At 37.9% G+C, this 19761-nt stretch overlaps 1 non-coding gene across 1 annotated transcript; it reads left to right on the top strand.

The window, feature by feature from the left end:
* Positions 1 to 11378: 11378 nt before the first annotated feature.
* TRNAC-GCA (transfer RNA cysteine (anticodon GCA)) lies at positions 11379 to 11450 on the top strand. Its single transcript has one exon. It is a non-coding gene; the product is annotated as a tRNA-Cys (tRNA).
* Positions 11451 to 19761: the final 8311 nt, after the last annotated feature.

Here is a 19761-nt window from a genome sequence, read left to right as displayed (position 1 = left end):
TTGTAGGGTAGTATAGCAGTTTACTATTTACACAAGTTTTGTAGGGTAGTGTAGCAAACCAACGCATCCTATATCTAAATAATCTTATAACCTGTTTTGCTAGTGGTTCATCTTGGATTCTGTTGAAGAAGCATAATATGTTAGATGAGTCTTAAACTGCTAGTTGGGCTTCCCTGGTGTCATAGATGGTAAAGAATTCACCTGCAGTTTGGGAGAACTGGATTTGATCCCTGGGTTGGGAAGATCACCTGGAGGAGGACATGGTAACCCACTCCAGTATTCTCCATGGGAAAATCCCATGGACAGAGGAGCCTGGCATAAAGTTGGATATGACTGAGCAAAGCACAGCACATAGCTCTTTAATGATTTCTTTCCTGCCTTATTCTGGAATACCATAGGGAATCCTTTACTTTGCTTAATGATATTCACATACATTCATTCTTTTCTTTCATACTGATCATTATAAATAGGCCATACTTTCTCTATACACCATTTTTCTACTCTGGTACTGGTACAACTCATTCTACTCTATGCAACAGTCACAGGAATCCCACATCTAACTCATTGACACTTCTTGATGTTATATATCAGAGTATTAAAAGTAATCTCATGGGAATACAGAAATTTATGTACTTAGAATGAAACGTAACAAAGCTCAGCAGTGTGTAAGAGGAAACTCGATTTTTTCTTCCAAAATATCCAGTTCACCACTGTGAACCTAAGTTTGTAACAACCCTTGAAGAAATCTTTGATAAAATTTTTATTAAGGTATCTAGTATAGGAACTAAAATCAATTGCTTCCAACTTTAATAATTACAACATGTTTACTGAGTGCCTATGTTTTTAAAGATTATTGTTCTAGAAGTTTTATTTATATTATTTAATATTCATTTAGTACTTCTCTCTTTCAAAAGAACAAGAGAATCACAGGTTAATTACCTTGCTCAGGCCAAGATAGTAAATGATAAATCCATGGTTTCAACTCGGTCATAAATCTAAAGCTAGAAATTTTAAATACCACATGATTTTAATCAGTTCAGTTCAGTTCAGTTGCTCAGTAGTGTCTGACTCTTTACAACCCCATGGACTGCAGCATGCCAGTCTTCTCTGTCTATCATCAACTCCCGGAACATGCTCAAACTCATGTTCATCGAGTCAGTGATGCCATCCAACCATCTCATCCTCTGTTGTCCCCTTCTTCTGCCACCTTCATTCTTTCCCAGAATCAGGGTCTTTTCCAATGAGTCAGTTCTTCACATCAGGTGGCTAAAGTATTGGAGCTTCTGCTTCAGCATCTGTCCTTCCAATGAATATTCAGGATTGATTTCCTATATGATTGACTGGTTGTATCTCCTTGGAGTCCAAGGGACTCTCAAAAGTCTTCTGTAATATTACAGTTCAAAAGCATCAATTCTTGGGTGCTCAGCTTTATTTATGGTCCAACTCTCACATCTATACATGACTATTGGGAAATCCATATCTTTGACTAGACAGATTTTGTTGGCAAGGTTATGTCTCTGCTTTTTAATATTCTGTCTAGGTTGGTCATATCTTTTCTTCCAAGGAGCAAGCATCTTTTAATTTCATGGCTGCAACCCATCTGCAGTGATTTTGGAGCCCAGAAAAATAAAGTTTGACACTGTTTCATTGTTCCCCATCTATTTGCCGTGAAGTGATGAAGCCAGATGCCATGACCTCAGCTTTTTGAATGTTGAGCTTTAAGCAAGTTTTTCACTATCCTCTTTCACATTCTACAAGAGGTTCTTTAGTTCCTCTTCACTTTCTGCCATAAGGGTGGTGTCATCTGCATATCTGCATTAGTGATGTTTCACCCAGCAATCTTGATTCTGGCTTAAGCTTCATCCAGCCCAGCATTTTGCATGATGTACTCTTCATATAAGTTAAATAAGCAGGGAGACAATATATAGTCTTGGATGTATATAGCCTTTCCCAATTTGGAACCAGTCCATTGTTCCATGTCTGGTTTCAACTGCTTCTTTACCTGCAAACAGATTTTTTCAGGAGGCAGGTTAGGTGGTCTGGTATTCCCAACTCTTTACTAATTTTATACACTTTGCTGTGATCCACACAGTTAAAGGCTTTAGCACAGGCAAGGAAGCAGAAGTATATATATATATTTTTTTTCTATGATCCAGCAGATGTTGACAATTTGATCTCTGGTTCCTCTGCCTTGTCTAAATCCGGCTTCAACATCTGGAAATTCTTGGTTCATGTCCTGTTGAAGTCTAGCTTGGAGAATTTTGAGCATTACTTTGCTAGCATGTGATGTGAGTACAATTGTGCAGTAGTTTGAACATTCGTAGGCATTGCCTTTCTTGGGGATTGGAATGAAAACTGATCTTTTCCAGTCCTGTGTCCACTGCTGAATTTTCCAAATTTGCTGGCATATTGAATGCAGTGTTTTCACAGCAACATCTTTTAGGATTTGAAATAGCTCAGCAGGAATTTCATCACCTCCACTAGCTTTGTTTGTAATGATGCTTCCTAAGGCCTACTTGACTTTGCACTCCAGGATGTCTGGCTCTAGGTGAATGATCACACCATCGTGGCCATCTGGGTCATGAAGGTCTTTTTTCTATAGTTCTTCTGTGTATTCTTGCCACCACTTCTTCACATTTTCTGGTTCTCTTAGTTCCATACCATTTCTGTCCTTTATTTTGCCCAAATCTCTATGAAATTCCACCTAGATATCAATAATTTTCTTGAAGAGATCTTTATTCTTTCCCATTCTATTGTTTTTCTTCTATTTCTTTGCATTGATTCCTGAGGAAGGCTTTCTTATCTCTCCTTGTTATTCTTTGGAGCTCCACATTCAAATAGGCATATCTTTCCTTTTTTCCTTTACCTTTTACTTCTCTTCTTTTCTCAACTATTTGTAAATCCTCCTCAGAGAATCTTTTTGCATTTCTTTTTCTTTGGGATGATTTTAATTATCTCAAAATGGTATTTATCACAGGTTGTCATGGACTGTATGCTTGTAATCTTCTGCGAGGCCATATGTTGAAATACTAACCTCCACCACCATGAGATTTAGGAGATAACTAGCTAATGAAGGTAGCACCCTCATGAAGGGGATCAGTGTCCTTATAAAAAAAGACAGGAGACAGCTCACTTTGCTCTCTGCTATCTTGCATGTGAGGATTCAGTGAGAAGATGGCCATCTGTAAACAAGCAAGTAGGCCCTCCTAAGACACTGGGTCTGCTGGCACCTGATCTTGGATTTCCCAATGCCTAGAACTGTGCAGAATAACTGTTTGTTGTTTAAGCCATATATCCTGAGATAATTTATTATCACAGCCCAAACTGTATGAGAAACAGACATTGAAAGTGATTGCATCATACTATTGAATAGTATGATTTTTATTTGGGGGGGGGCTTTTAAAACGTATTAGCTCATCTAAATTTGCTTCTGTGAGAAATATAGGGAATTAAAGAACAGCAGCAACGGGTTATTGTAAATTTGTTGAAATATTATCATTATAAATAAGAAAAATAAGTAGACTGCAAATCAGCACAACTACCTACTATAATGTGGTCTTAGTATTTCATTTGTTTTGTTGAAATATATTTTGTCTTTTTTTTAATTTTTAAATTTTATTTTTTTACTTTATAATACTGTATTGGTTTTGCCATACATTGACATAAATCCACCACAGGTGTACATGAGTTCCCAACCCTGAACCCCCCTCCCATCACCCTCCCCATATCATCTCTCTGGGTCATCCCCGTGCACCAGCCCCAAGCATCCTGTATCCTGTATCGAACCTAGACTAGCGATTCATTTCTTACATGATAGTATACATGTTTCAATGCCATTCTCCCAAATCATCCCACCCTCTCCCACTCCCACAGAGTCCAAAAGTCTGTTCTTTACATCTGTGTCTCTTTTGCTGTCTCACATATAGGGTTATCATTACCACCTTTCTAAATTCCATATATATGTGTTAGTATACTGTAAAATATCAGTCAAGTAGCTATTAAAAAGGCTTAACAGTACAGATGACCATAAGAAAGCCAAAAATTGAAGAGACTACAACACTGACTGACACCTTCTATTATTTTTTACTATCTGTGTAGCGAATATTTAAAAATCACTTTCATTTTCTCTTTGAATAAGACACCAAGATAAGTTTGACTACAGACATTATGATCAATAGGATTTATTCATCAATGACTTGTTTAAGCTCTTGATTTTCTAAATATTCCACTATTCATATTTCTATATTAATTTCAATAAAGAAAAAGGTTTAAAGTCCAAATTGAGTGGATTCTGGGCAGGTTTTCTAGGCTAATCATATATAAAGAAAATGTGTTTCTAATGTCTTTTATCTAAGTATAGTCATCAGATAGTAGTTGAAAGAGTCACTAAGCAGAGCTATATATATGTACACACATACACAAACACACTCATATATTTAAAGGTGACAGTTATCATGTGGAGTTATGTAATCTTCCTAAATACCACTTTTCAGAGAAGTATGATTTCTGTTTGATGTAATATCAACAATGAGTGATATATAATTGATAGGGCTCTTTCCATGAAAAGAGCACTGTGGTATGTACAACTTGGTAACTTTGAAATCTGTCATTCTGTGTCATATGAAATAGATAATTACACAGTAGATAATTATAAGCATGCAAGAAAAGCTACCAAGTGACTTTATATTTTGGCAACTTCTGTTTGAAAGAAGTTTTAATGGAGTAATTTAATATATTATTTTAAATGTTTCTTACATATTAACAGGTAATTTACAAATGAGTCTTTAGTAGAACAAGTAGTATATAATGCCTTTAGGTAACAGAAGAAACAGAATATGAATGGGAGATGCTTAGTTAATTTATAGGACATGTACATTTCAAAAGTCCTATTTTTAATCTCTGCTGTATGACAATTTATTTTGTGGAGCTGTGACATTTCTTCATTTGAGAAATGAAGAACAAGGAAATAGAAGCTGAAATATATAAAGCATCACTACTCAACAGGCTTGAGATTAACCCTGTCTATTTACAATGTTAAATCAACTATGTCTTAAAACCAAGGTTTATAACATTAATAAATTTATCACATTCAATAGAGCACAGTCTTTGGAGTCAGATAGATGTGTTTAATCATGACCTTGACATTTAATGAGTAGGCAAACATATGCAATTACTTCACGTCTTAGAAGCTGATTTTCTATCTATAAAATGAGTATAATAATATCCACAACCTCAGCAAATGTAAGTATTAAAATAAGTTTCCCACATAGAGTAATGCTTGGAGTTTAGTGCACACTGAAAAAAAAATTTTCCTCTTTATTGACTAGAGAAACCTTATATATGTTCTTAAAAATGCTCATAACTACAAAATGAGAGACAGCAAATACAAAATCCTTTTTTTCATAGCAACTTCTATTCAAAGTTGTTTAAATTCAACATTTTGTTTGAATTTTTTCATAGGAAATTTTATTATGTATGTCTTTAAAACAGTTTTCAAACTATCTCAAAATGTAATTTGTGCCTGTCTGTGTAATTCATAAACGGAAAAGGCAATGGCATCCCACCCCAATACTCTTGCTTGGAAAATCCCATGGATGGAGGAGCCTGGAAGGCTGCAGTCCATGCGGTTGCTAAGAGTCGGACATGACTGAGCGACTTCACTTTGACTTTTCACTTTCATGCATTGGAGAAGAAAATGGCAACCCACTCCAGTGTTCTTGCCTGGAGAATCCCAGGGACGGGAGAGCCTGGTGAGCTGCCGTCTATGGGGTCGCACAGAGTTGGACACGACTGAAGCGACTTGGCAGCAGCAGCAGCATGTAGTTCATAGAAAGTGTAACGCACACACTTTGTGTCATATACGCCACCCTGTCAACTAGTGACAGCTGAGTTGCTATCTTCAAGTTCTCCATGAGGGACTATGTAATGTGAGAGTTAGTCAGCCCATTTGAAGACATTCTGTCTCAAAATCTTGCAGAAGCATATCAGAACCAGGTTGACTTTCTCTTACTGATTATCTTAATCTTTTTTATGTATGGCCTTAAACTCGAATATCATAAGCTAGGCAGAAGTATTTGGTTTGATTTTAAATCCTTAACTTATGAATACAAAATTAAGACATTTTCCTCTGAGCTATGACACAAGCATTCTCAAATTATATTGGTGGATATGACCTTAACAAGTGCAATGTACAGCAAAGAAGCAAATTTCACTGAAGCAAAAGAATAATATTGCAAATGTATTAGGCTTAAGGTTAAAAATCTTGCAATCGATCAAGTTATGGAGAATTTTGTGGACTAAAGAGATTATCTTAGTTTGAAAACACTATTACCAAAGAAATAATGGAAAACCACGTTTCAGAGAACATCATGGTGAAAAGAATACTCAAAGAATATTGATCTAGCTGTGAGGAGGCAGTATGGAGTCTGAAAGACTATTTTTCCTATTTGCTCTATTTTTTAATTGTAAGAGTCCCACAAATGATGGCTCCTCTCTGAAAATAGACTTGTGTTCTATTTTCAGGTAAGATACAATTATTCTTCTGTTGAAAGACGCTTCTAATGTGCATTGAGGTATGTAAAAACTGGAGAAAAGTTTTAATAATATTTTAAAAGTAAACAGAAAAGTAATGCCAGGTATTAATGACTTTTATTTCACTTGGGTATGGCTGCAAATTACCACTGTAAACAATCATCTTAACAACTGCAGGATAATTCAATTTCAAATAAAATACAGATAAGGTATCTTCCCTGTATCTAAAATACAGATAAGGTATCTTCTCTGAAAAATTTTGCATTTCATTTCCTAGTTATCCACACTCAGATTCAATTCTGTATCTGAAATGGATAATAATTATGCTGATTATCTCACTGCCAATTCATATTTGCATGAATGGTGGCCTATAAAAATGTACAATAGTTCAATTCAGCGGGACAAAGGGACCCAGCAAGTAAAGTCTCATGCTCAGATTACAGGAAGTCTCCTGTCTTTACAGAAAGGCTTCTCTGAGCTATTCTGTGCATCAAAAATCCATGAGTATTTATTTCCTAAGTAAAATGCTTCAAGCAGCTGCTTACTTTTTATCTGTAACTTTTCTTTCCAATCTTCTTTCATTTTTCTGATTACATTAAGGGAAATCCTTGATCAGGAGCCAGTGGTCTTTAACACCTGCTAATCTCCTTTTGAACAAGGGAAGTGTTTGCCAGGCCAGGCCATCTGCAGGCAACAGAGAGTTAGAGTGGCACCAGGGGGGCAGGATGCAGTGGGTATTCAAATCCTCATATCCTGAATCTTTGAATCAAGAGGGTTTCCTTCACTGAACACTTGAGTGGGGTCTCCTAGCAGCTAAGGAAGCCCTGGAGATGTGTAATTAAAGGAGCCCATTATACACCAAACACAATGAAACTATAGCTACTCCTAATTCCCATAAAATTGAGCCAGCTCCTTGCACCCACTGCAGAGTTTGTGCTCATTCTCCAGGAAGTGCCCAGCCACCCCTCCCCTATAGAAAGGCGACAGTGAAGGGCTGTAGTATGTTTCCTTGTAGTGGAAAGCAGCTTATATATTGTGGAAAAAGATATGGTGCTGAAGCTAGCACCTGGGCTCTCTGAACATCCATGCCTGTCAAGCCTGGCTTAAAATTTAATGAGGTCTTTTGGGAGAGGACATTCTACATATTTTCAGTACATGCCAATTCTTAGCCCACGAATGACATAATAAAATCCTCAGGGCTGAGTTGCACCTTGGAAATAATTTCATCTGCCCTCATCTTTTTCCCAGAGTGGAAGGATAGCTAAAATCAAGCGAGGATATTTATCTGAAGTTCTCAACCTTCTGTTTCTTAGATTGTTTACATTCTAACTGTCCTGAGTTTCAATCAAAAATCTTTACGGTTCTCGCATTATATGCTGGGGATCATAGTACAGTTAGGGAACAGAATGGAAAACAAGGTAGAAATAGTGCACGCTTTCCAGAATTTATATCCGAAGGGTAGAAGACAAACATGTGTTAAGTGTTATAATAGAAAAATTTACTATGGAAACAAAAAAAATCAAATAAAGAAGTATGAGTCATATAGATTAGCATTAAAGTAATTTTTTTAATTACCAGAGCAACACATTTTAAAATTAAAAATATAGAACTACTTGTAAAATTTATTTATGAGTGTATGCTGAGGATTTTGATTACTGACAGATTGTGTATCTTCTTGAAAAAAGATTACAAAACTTCAACAAAACATTTTGCAACTGGAGATTCTTGTAATTAAAGGAACTTGGGTTCATTAAAAATGTATAAATGAATGTATTTATTCAAACATTTTTCTAAGGTAATTAAAATACTTTCATACCTTATAGGAACAAGTATGCTTGTTTTGTTTAAATTTATTCTACCTGGTGTTGCTTTTTAAAAAAAAATATTTTATAAAGAAAAGAATTTTCTATTTGTGGATAGTAAATGTCATACTAAAATTATTCCTTTAAGTTGTATCATATGATAAATTAATTGATATTAGCCTAAGTTCAGGTACAATGTATTTTGATACCACTGATTCATTTTTTGAATAATAGTTTTAAATATATCAGGGCAAGTGTGGAATCAATATCCATTTGAATGTCAGATTAAACCTCTTTAAAAATATATATATAATCTTGGTTTTTCACAGATTCCACATCCTGATCAAAGAAAATCTATAAGTATATGGCTTAGGATTTTGTCACTGATCTTGCCTTGTTTTTTTTCAGTTTATCTTCAGTTCAGTTCAGTTCAGTTCAGGGGCTCAGTCCTGTGCAACTCTACAACCCCATGAATCTCAGCACACCAGGCCTCCCTGTCCATCACCAACTCCCGGAGTTCACTCAAACTCATATCATTGAGTCGGTGATGCCATCCAGCCATCTCATCCTCTGTCGTCCCCTTTTCCTCCTGCCCCCAATACCTCCCAGCATCAGGGTCTTTTCCAGTGAGTCAAGTCTTTGCATGAGGTGGCCAAAGTTTGGAGTTTCAGGTTTAGTATCAGTCCTTCCAATGAACACCCAGGACTGATCTCCTTCAGAATGGACTGGTTGGATCTCCTTGCAGTTCAAGGAACTCCCAAGAGTCTTCTCCAACACCACAGTTCAAAATCATCAGTTCTTCGGTGCTCGGCTTTCTCTTTCTTCAAGTCCAGCTCTCACATCCATACATGACTACTGGAAAAACCATAGCCTTGACTAGAAGGACCTTTGTTGGCAAAGTAATGTCTCTGGTTTTGAATATACTGTCTAGATTGGTCATAACTTTCCTTCCAAGGAGTAAGCATCTTTTAATTTCATGGCTGCAATCACCATCTGCAGTGATTTTGGAGCCCCCAAAAATAAAGTCTGACACTGTTTCCACTGTTTCTCCGTCTATTTCCCATGAAGTGATGGGACCGGATGCCATGATCCTCGTTTTCTGAATGTTGAGCTTTAAGCCAACTTTTTCACTCTCCTTTTTGGCTTTCATCAAGAGGCTTTTTAGTTCCTCTTATTTTCTGCCATAAGGGTGGTATCATCTGCATATCTGAGGTTATTGATATTTCTCCCGGCAATATTGGTTCTAGCTTGTGCTTCTTCCAGCCCAGCGTTTCTCATGATGTGCTCTGCATATAAGTTAAATAAGCAGGGTGACAATATACAGCCTTGACACACTCCTTTTCCTATTTGGAACCAGTCTGTTGTTCCATGTCCAGTGCTAACTATTGCTTCCTGACCTGCATACAGGTTTCTCAAGAGACAGGTCAGATGGCCTGGTATTCCCATCTCTTTCAGAAACTTCCACAGTTTATTGTGATCCACACAGTCAAAGGCTATGGCATAGTCAATAAAGCAGAAAGAGATGTTTTTCTGGAACTCTCTTGCTTTTTCTATGATCCAGTGGATGTTGGCAATTTGGTCTTTGGTTCCTCTGCCTTTTCTAAAACCAGCTTGAACATCTGGAAGTTCATGGCTCATGTATTGCTGAAGCCTGCCTTGGAGAATTTCGAGCATTACTTTACTAGTGTGTGAGATGAGTGCAATTGTGCGGTAGTTTGAACATTCTTTGGCATTGCCTTTCTTTGGGATTGGAGTGAAAACTGACCATTTCCAGTCCTATGGCCACTGCTGAATTTTACAAATATGCTGGTATATTGAGTGCAGCACTTTCACAGCGTCATCTTTCAGGATTTAAAATAGCTCCACTGGAATTCCATCACCTCCACTATGTTGTTCTTAGTGATGCTTCCTAAGGCCCACCTGACTTCACATTGCAGAATGTCTGGCTCTAGGTGAGTGATCACACCATCGTGATTATCTGGGTCATGAAGATCTTTCTTGTACACTTCTCCTGTGTATTCATGTCACCTCTTCTTAATATCTTCTTCTTCTATTAGGTCCATACTATTTCTGTCCTTTATTGAGCCCATCTTTGCATGAAATGTTCCCTTGGTATCTCTAACTTTCTTGAAGAGATCTCTAGGCTTTCCCATTCTGTTGTTTGCCTCTATTTCTTTGCATTGATCACTGAGGAAGGCTTTCTTATCTCTCCTTGATATTCTGTGGCACTCTGCATTCAGATGCTTATACCTTTCCTTTTTTCCTTTGCTTTTCACGTCCCTTCTTTTCACAGCTATTTGTAAGGCCTCCTCAGACAGTCATTTTGCTTTTTTGCATTTCTTTTCCATGGAGATGGTCTTGATCCCTGTCTTCTGTACAATGTCATGAACCTCTATCCATAGTTCATCAGGCACTCTATCTATCAGATCTAGTCCCTTAAATCTATTTCTCACTTCCACTGTATAATCATAAGGGATTTGATTTAGGTCATACCTGAATGGTCTAGTGGTGTTCCCTACTTTCTTCAATTTAAGTCTGAATTTGGCAATAAGGAGTTCATGCTCTGAGCCACAGTCAGCTCCTGGTCTTGTTTTTGCTGACTATATAGAGCTTTTCCATCTTTGGCTGCAAAGAATATAATCAATCTGATTTCAGTTTTGACAATCTGGTGGTGTCCATGTGTAGAGTCTTCTCTTGTGTCGTTGAAAGAGGGTGTTTGCTATGACCAGTGTGTTCTCTTGGTGAAACTCTAATAGCCTTTGCCTTGCTTCATTCTGTACTCCAAGGCCAAATTTGCCTGTTACTCCAGGTGTTTCTTGACTTCCTACTTTTGCATTCCAGTCCCCTATAATGAAAAGGACATCTTTTTTGTGTGTTAGTTCTAAAAGGTCTGGAGGTCTTCATAGAACCGTTCAACTTCAGCTTCTTCAGTGTTACTGGTTGGGGCATAGGCTTGGATTACCGTGATATTGAATGGTTTGCCTTGGAAACAAACAGAGATCATTCTGTCGTTTTTGAGATTGCATCCAAGTACTGCCTTTGGCTTCCCTGGTAGCTCAGAGGTTAAAGTGTCTGCCTGCAATGCAGGAGACCCAGGTTCAATCCCTGGCTTGGGAAGATCCTCTGGAGAAGGAAATGGCAACCCACTCCAGTATTCTTGCCTGGAGAATCCCATGGACAGAGGAGCCTGGTGAGCTACAGTCCACCGGGTCACAAAGAGTAGGACACGATTGCATGACTTCACTGCCTTTTGGACTCTTTTGTTGACCATGATGGCTACTCCATTTCTTCTAATTGATTCATGCCCACAGTAGTAGATATAATGGTCATCTGAGTTAAATTCACCCATTCCAGTCCATTTTCGTTCACTGATTCCTAGAATGTCCACGTTCACTCTTGCCATCTCCTGTTTGCCCACTTTCAATTTGCCTTGATTCGTGGACCTAACATTCCAGATTCCTATGCAATATTGCTCTTTATAGCATTGGACCTTGCTTCTATCTCCAGTCACATCCACAACTGGGTACTGTTTTTACTTTGGCTCTATCCCTTCATTCTTTTTGGAGTCATTTCTCCACTGATCTCCAGTAGAATATTGGGCACCTACGGACCTGGGGAGTTTTTCTTTTCAGTATTCTATCATTTTGCCTTTCATACTGTTCATGGGGTTCTCAAGGCAAGAATACTGAAGTGGTTTGCCATTCCCTTCTCCAGTGGACCACATTTGTCAGACCTCTCCACCATGACCCCCCGTCCTGGGTGTCCCCACAGGGCATGGCTTAGTTTCGTTGATGTAGACAAGGTTGTGGCCCATGTGATCAAATTGGCTAGTTTTCTGTGATTATGGTTTCAGTGTGTCTGTCCTCTGATGCCCTCTCGCAACACCTACAGTCTCACTTGGGTTTCTCTTACCTTGGATGAGGGGTATCTCCTCACAGCTGCTCCTCCTGACCTTGAACATGTAGTAGCTCCTCTTGGCCCTCCCACACCCCATGCAGCCACTGCTCCTTAGTTTATCTAATTAGAATGTAAAAAGCAAATTAGCAAAATTGTAGGATTTTGGATAGGGTCTGGATAGATTATATAAGGTAAAATGTCTTTGGACATCTAAAACAAAAGACTCAATAATGCTAAACATATTAAAGGAGACAATTTAAGGGTCTACACTGAAGTTGAAATAATCAAAACAATAAATAATTTCACTCACTTTGTACTGTGGGTATAAGCAACTTGCGTTCTATGTTTATAAAAGAGGATGGCCAAACTAGAAACATTAAGGTAGTGAAACTAGAAAATCTTATCTGAAAATGGTCACCCAAGCAACAATCTAAGGGTCCTATGATGTCTAGCTTAGAAAAGAAACATAGGGGCTCATGTCTCTTCAAATAACACAATATTCTTTGTTGAGATCAGAATTAGCAGTGATTAGTGAGTTTTACCACTTGATTACATGCTCTTAAGAGCACGTTCTATAATTATTTATACCTAGAACAGTGCTCCATACATGCTCATTAAGTAAACTAATATATGTTACAGAGAAGAAGCTAAAAATAAAGAGAAATGGCAAATTACGAGTTGAAAGAGACTAGTAGTGCTCTGGCAGATGCTAAATTATCATTTACTAGGAACTTGAAGGGGAAATTCTTGATTTGGGAATGAGATAAAGATACATGATTTCTAACCCTTTGTTCAAATAATTTATTTTTCCTTTATAAAGAGGATGTTTCCTTGTCTTTAGAGAATATGATGGGTGAACACAAAAATAAGGATTTATGTTTCATCTAATTAATTTGTTAAAACTCATGGTACTTCTATTTCTTACAAATTTATTAGCTTGTCAACATATCAATCATTGAATTCAGAACATTTTATCTTTTGATACAAGATTCTGTGTTTTGGATTTGTAGTAGTAATTACTACAAATTTGTAGTGGTAATTACTACAAATCCCTCGAACTGAAGGCTATAAAAAACATAAAAATTACAATTTCATCTTCAGAGGAAGCCTCTCCAAGGATCTTGACTCTGGGAAATCATAAGCAGTTGACTCTGTGATATCTGCAGGTTGGTGCGTTTAAAAGATGAGACTGAAAAATCAAGCAGAAGAAAGCCACAAAAATATTAAGGTAATAGTACCTATTACTAGTCTGAATTAGTAAAATAAATTGTATTTAAATTTTTCTTCTGGTTTACATCAGGCATTTTTCTGTTTGAACTTTCAATATGTAATACAGTCGCTTTTCTTAAATAGTGTTCGTGTGCTTAGTCACTCAGTCACATCCAACTGTTTGCAACCCCATGCACTGCAGCCCACCAGGCTCCAGTGTCCCTGGGATTCTCCAGGCAAGAATACTGGAGTGGGTTGCTATGTCCTCCAGGGGATCTTCTCGACCCAGGGATTGACCCCAGGTCTCCCTCATTGCAGGCAGATTCTTTAGCAACTGAGCCACCAGGGAAGCCTGAAACCTAGGGAAACCAGGGAAGCCCGTTATACTCAAATAGTGGGTATCAATAAAACATGACAAGTATCAGGCCATTTGAGAATATGATTTACACATCAGCTTTCAATCTATACAAATATATTATTTCATTAGGAAATATGATTTAGTCCCATAGTTATCTGATTTATAAAATTCTACTACAAATCCTTCCAAGGAATGGTGTTGATAAATTAAGGTGACGAAATGACTTCATGGGGATCAGTTCTAAGGATAATAGAAAAAATAAATGAAAAAAAATATTAGAGAAGTCATCTGTATATAAAATTAATACATTCCAAAGGCAGACAGTTAACCCAAATGACAATGATGAATAGCTTACCTGATGTTTCATAATGTTATCTGCAATCCTATACAAAGAAGAATTTGTTTTTCTTTTGCTATTTCTTAACTTTAACACTACCCAAAGAAAAGGGAAAGTTCATATATAATCTTATAAGAATAACTAATAAATGGGATGAGGAATAATCACTAATTATGCCACCAAGTGCCCCTTAGAATTTCCAGTTTTCCATTTATAAATTTTTAACTATTGAACTCATTCATATTAGATTCCATACAGAGAAATCATATTATCTCTACAATCTTTAAAGCATAAAAGTTCATTGAAAATTTTTATTATAAAATGTTTTTGTTTATTAAAAATTGTCAAAAAGTTTCACTGTCATTTCAAGATAACACGTTGTAATTGGTGATACATAGACAATCTTTCAAAATCCTTTAAAACTCTTAGTATTTTGTTTTTGCTGTTCTTGTTATTATCAGCTGACTCCATATAGAACTTTTATGTAAATTCCAAAAACAAAATGGTTATGGTGAGAAGTGATAACAACAAAAAATATTGTTAATCACCTGTTACCTCCTTGGCAATTAATCATATAAATAAAATAGGAGAAATAAAAACCTCAGTTTTCTTGATAAGTATTTACTGGCTTAAAAGTTTCTCCTTAATTTGGATTCCCATTCAGAAAGGCATGTATTAGCTAATGGTCTACTTTGCAATTATGCTGTTAATTTTCAAAATGAATTAATATATAATCCCTCTGAATAATTAACCGATCATATATTTTAGCATTTGATTCACAGAAACTATTCATCAACATATGACTCTTACTTGATAGTCTGAAAATGTGAGTTTCAAATTTCTAAAGGTAATCCCTATATCATTGAATATAGGCAGATAAAGAAAAACTCAATTATAATAGTTATGAATATAGCATACTGACATATTCTGGAGTTCTTTTTCTGAATATCTATATACCATTTAAAAATGGATTCATATACAAAAGATTATATATAGTAAAATAAAATGATAATTTAAACAAATTCCAAAATCAAGAGCATACATTTTCCTTGGTGGATTATTTCCACAGGAGTGTGTATTTTTAAAGAGGAAACATGTAGGAAAGTATACTTTATGAGCATTTATGCCTTCTGATAATATATATTTTTAGTTTTCTCTCCAGCCATCTCTACTCTACCTTAGTTGTAGAAGGATACTCTTCTTGTCAAGATCATATTATGAATTCACAAAGAAATAACCCAAACTCCTACATAAATTTAGAGCAATAATGGATAAAATATATGTCAAAATATATTTTAAAAACATTACCATCATCAAAAATAAGATAAAATAAACCTGTTTACCTAACACAGAATAGTGAGCAGAAGCCACAGATGTGTCTAACCTCAGTCTAGTAAAAAGACTGTTAGAATTATCTTATAAATGTAAAGGAGGAGAGCTAGACTCCCTGTGAAGAACTAGGGCTTTGGTAGACTCTCTCTGTCTACAAAAGTAGGTTAAATACTTACAACTGTTGCTTATGACTACTCCTAGCTTTGAACTACTGCTCAGGTAACAGGAAGACTGGGGAAAGCTACACGATCGGGAGCATGGTCAGGCCATGTAAGGGACATAGAGCTGAATCATTAATTCCACTACAAATGTTGCTGTTGTTGTTCAGTTGCTAAGTCATGTCTGACTCTTTATGACCCCAGCATACCATGCTTGTCTGTTCTCCACTATCTCCTGGAGCTTGCTCAAATTCATGTCCATTGAGTTCGGTGATGCTGTCCAACCATCTTATCTTCTGCCACCTCCTTCTCCTTTAACCGTCAACCTTTCCCAGTATCAGAGTCTTTTCCAATGAGGTGACTTTCTGCATCAGGTGGTCAGTTTTGGAGCTTCAGCTTCAGCATCAGTCCTTCCAATGAATATCCAAGGTTGATTTCTTTTAGGAATGACTGGCTTTGTTTCCTTGCTATCCAAGAGACTCTAAAGAGCCTTCTCCAGCGTTACAACTTGAAACATCAGTTCTTCAGTGGTCAACCTTCTTTATGGTCCAATTTTCTCATTTGTACATGACTACTGGAAAGACCATACCTGGAGAAGGCAATGGCAACCTACTCCAGTACTCTGCCTGGAAAATCCCATGGACAGAGGAGCCTGGTAGGCTGTAGTCCATAGAGTCATGAAGAGTTGTACATGACTGAGCAGCTTCACTTTCACTTTCATGTATAATCAAATGTATTGTTGCTATTACTGATTTGAAAGAACTTTTGTCTGTTAGATTAAGAATCAGTTCAGTTCACTTCATTTCAGTCGCTCAGTCGTGTCCAACTCTTTGCGATCCCATGAGTCGCAGCACACCAGGCCTCCCAGTCCATCACCAACTCCTGGAGTTCACTCAGACTCACATCCATCGAGTCAGTGATGCCATCCAGCCATCTCCTCCTCTGTCATCCCTTCTCCTTCTGCCCTCAATCCCTCCCACCATCAGAGTCTTTAACAATGAGTCAGCTCTTCGCATGAGGTGGCCAAAGTACTGGAGTTTTAGCTTTAGCATCATTCCTTTCAAAGAACACCCAGGACTGATTTCCTTTAGATTGGACTGGTTGGATCTCCTTGTGGTCCAAGGGACTGTCAAGAATCTTCTCCAACACCACAGTTCAAAAGCATCAATTCTTCAGTGCTCAGCTTTCTTCACAGTCCAACTCTCACATCCATACATGACTACTGGAAAAACCATAGCCTTGACTAGATAGACCTTTGTTGGCAAAGTAATGTCTCTGCTTTTGAATATGCTATCTAGATTGGTCATAACTTTCCTTCCAAGGAGTAAGCATCTTAATTTTATGGCTGCAATCACCATCTGCAGTGATTTTGGAGCCCCCAAAAATAAAGTCTGACACTGTTTCCACTGTTTCTCCATCTATTTCCCATGAAGTGATGGGACCAGATGCCATGATCTTCTTTTTCTGAATGTTGAGCTTTAAGCCAACTTCTTCACTCTCCTTTTTCACTTTCATCAAGAGGCTTTTTAGTTCCTCTTATTTTCTGCCATAAGGGTGGTATCATCTGCATATCTGAGGTTATTGATATTTCTCCCGGCAATATTGGTTCCAGCTTGTGCTTCTTCCAGCCCAGCATTTCTGATGATGTATTCTGCATATAAGTTAAATAAGCAGGGTGACAATATACAGCCTTGGCGTACTCCTTTTCCTATTTGGAACCAGTCTGTTCCATGTCCAGTTCTGTGAAAGTGCTGCACTCAATATCAGCAAATATGGAAAACTCAGCAGTGGCCACAAGACTGGAAAAGGTCAGTTTTCATTCCAATCCCAAAGAAAGGCAATGCCAAAGAATGCTCAAAGTGCCACACAATTGCACTCATCTCACATGCTAGTAAAGTAATGCTCAAAATTCTCCAAGCCAGGCTTCAGCAATATGTGAACCGTGAACTTCCAGATGTTCAAGCTGGTTTTCAAAAAGGCAGAGAAACCAGAGATCAAATTGTCAACACCCGCTGGATCATCAAAAAAGCAAGAGAGTCTCAGAACTACATCTATTTCTGCTTTATTGAATATGCCAAAGCCTTTGATTGTGCGGATCACAATAAACTGTGGAAAATTCTGAAAGAGATGGGAATACCAGACGACATGACCTGCCTCTTTAGATTAAGAATAAGAAAACTAAAATATTTAATTTTACACTAATTTATTCCTTCTTATGTAGATCTAAGTTTCTGACCGATATTGTTTTTCTTCTCTCTGCTGCTGCTGCTACTGCTAAGTCGCTTTAGTCATGTCTGACTCTGTGTGATCCCATAGACGGCAGCCCACCAGGCTCCCCTGTCCCTGGGATTCTCCAGGCAAGAACACTGGAGTGGGTTGCCATTTCCTTCTCCAATGCATGAAAGTGAAAAGTGAAAGTGAAGTCGCTCGGTCGTGTCTGACTCTAGCGACCCCATGAACTGCAGCCCACCAGGCTCCTCCTTCCATGGGATTTTCCAGGCAGAGGTACTGGATTGGGGTGCCATGATATATTAATCACAGTTGTTTTAACTTCCCAGTTTGATTATATTAACAGCTCTGCCATGTCTGGCTCTGGCACTTGCTCTGCCTCTTCAAATTGTGTTTATTACTGTTTTCATTCTACTTTCTTATAAGCCAAACATGATGCTTCAGGTAAAGAAACTGCTGTTAATAGGCCTTTAGTGATATTATTGGAGAAGGGAATGGCAACCCACTTCAGTATTCTGTCCTGGAGAATCCCATAGACAGAGGAGTCTGGTGGGTTATGGTCCATGGGGCTACAAAGAGTCAGACATGACTGAGTACATGGTCTGGGCATGGCAATAATGTTAAAGGGAGGTGTCTAGGGTGGAGAGTGTTCTGTGACCCTACTATGATCATATGTTCTATGATCTGATTAGGTCTCAGCTTTCTAATGAGCCTATGCTCTCATTAGAAGTGTTTCCCAGTATTTTATCCTCACCTAGGTGGGACAAGAAGGCTAAAATTGGCTGGAGGTGAGTTTTTCCCTCTTCCACTTGCAAGGATAGAGCCAGCTGAGATTGGTTATTTCCCTTCCCCCAGGTCAATTAGGCTTTGATTCAGGTTTACTTCAGTTCAGTCGCTCAGTTGTGTCTGACTCCTTGTGACCCCATGGACTGCAGCACGCCAGGCCTCCCTGTCCATCACCAACTCCCGGAGCTTACTCAAACTCATTCCATTGAGTTGGTGATGCCATCGAACTCTCTCATCCTCTGTCATCCCCTTATCCTGCCTTCAATTTTTCCCAACATCAGGGTCTTTTCCAATGAGTCAGTTCTCTGCATCAGATGACCCAAGTATTGGAGTTTCAGCCTCAACATCAGTCCTTCCAATGAATATTCAGGGCTGATTTCCTTTAGGATAAACTAGTTGGATCTCCTTGCAGTCCAAGGGATTCTCAAGAGTCTTCTCCGTCACCACAGTTCAAAAGCATCAATTCTTCGGCACTCAGCTTTCTTTATAGTCATACATGACTACTGGTAAAGCCATAGCTTTAACTAGATGGACCTTTGTTGGCAAATTAATGTCTCTGCTTTTTAATATGCTGCTTAGGTTGGTCATAACTTTTCTTCCAAGGAGCAAGTGTCTTAATTTCATGGCTGCAGTCACCATCTACAGTGATTTTGGAGTCCCCAAAATAAAGTCTGTCACTGTTTCCCCATCTATTTGCCATGAAGTGATGGGAACAGATGCCATGATCTTAAGTTTTCTGAATGTTGAATTTTAAGTCAACTTTTCACGCTCCTCTTTCACTTTCATCAAGAGGCTCCTTAGTTCTTTGCTTTCTTCCTTAAAGGTGGTATCATCTGCATATCTGAGGTTATTGATTTTTCTCCAGGCAGTCTGGATTCCAGCTTGTGCTTAATTAATTTCCCCTAAGGGGAGACCTTGGTAAGAATAACAGTGCTCTGGTAAATTTCAAACTAGTTTCTTTCTCCCTTCTCTTCCAGAAGTCCAGCAATTCTTCTCAGATGTTTACTTTGGGACATTGGATGAGCTCCTGGAGAAAAATCTCACAATATTGTGGGGGCCTCTGTATTACTTGCACCCCCTGGAGTTTTTAACTCTGAGACTTGCCCACACTGAGCTTCTAGC

Source organism: Ovis canadensis, chromosome 1, assembly GCF_042477335.2.
Source record: "Ovis canadensis isolate MfBH-ARS-UI-01 breed Bighorn chromosome 1, ARS-UI_OviCan_v2, whole genome shotgun sequence".
In the NCBI taxonomy this organism is placed as follows: Eukaryota; Metazoa; Chordata; class Mammalia; order Artiodactyla; family Bovidae; genus Ovis; species Ovis canadensis.
This window is presented reverse-complemented; position numbering and strand designations above follow the sequence as displayed.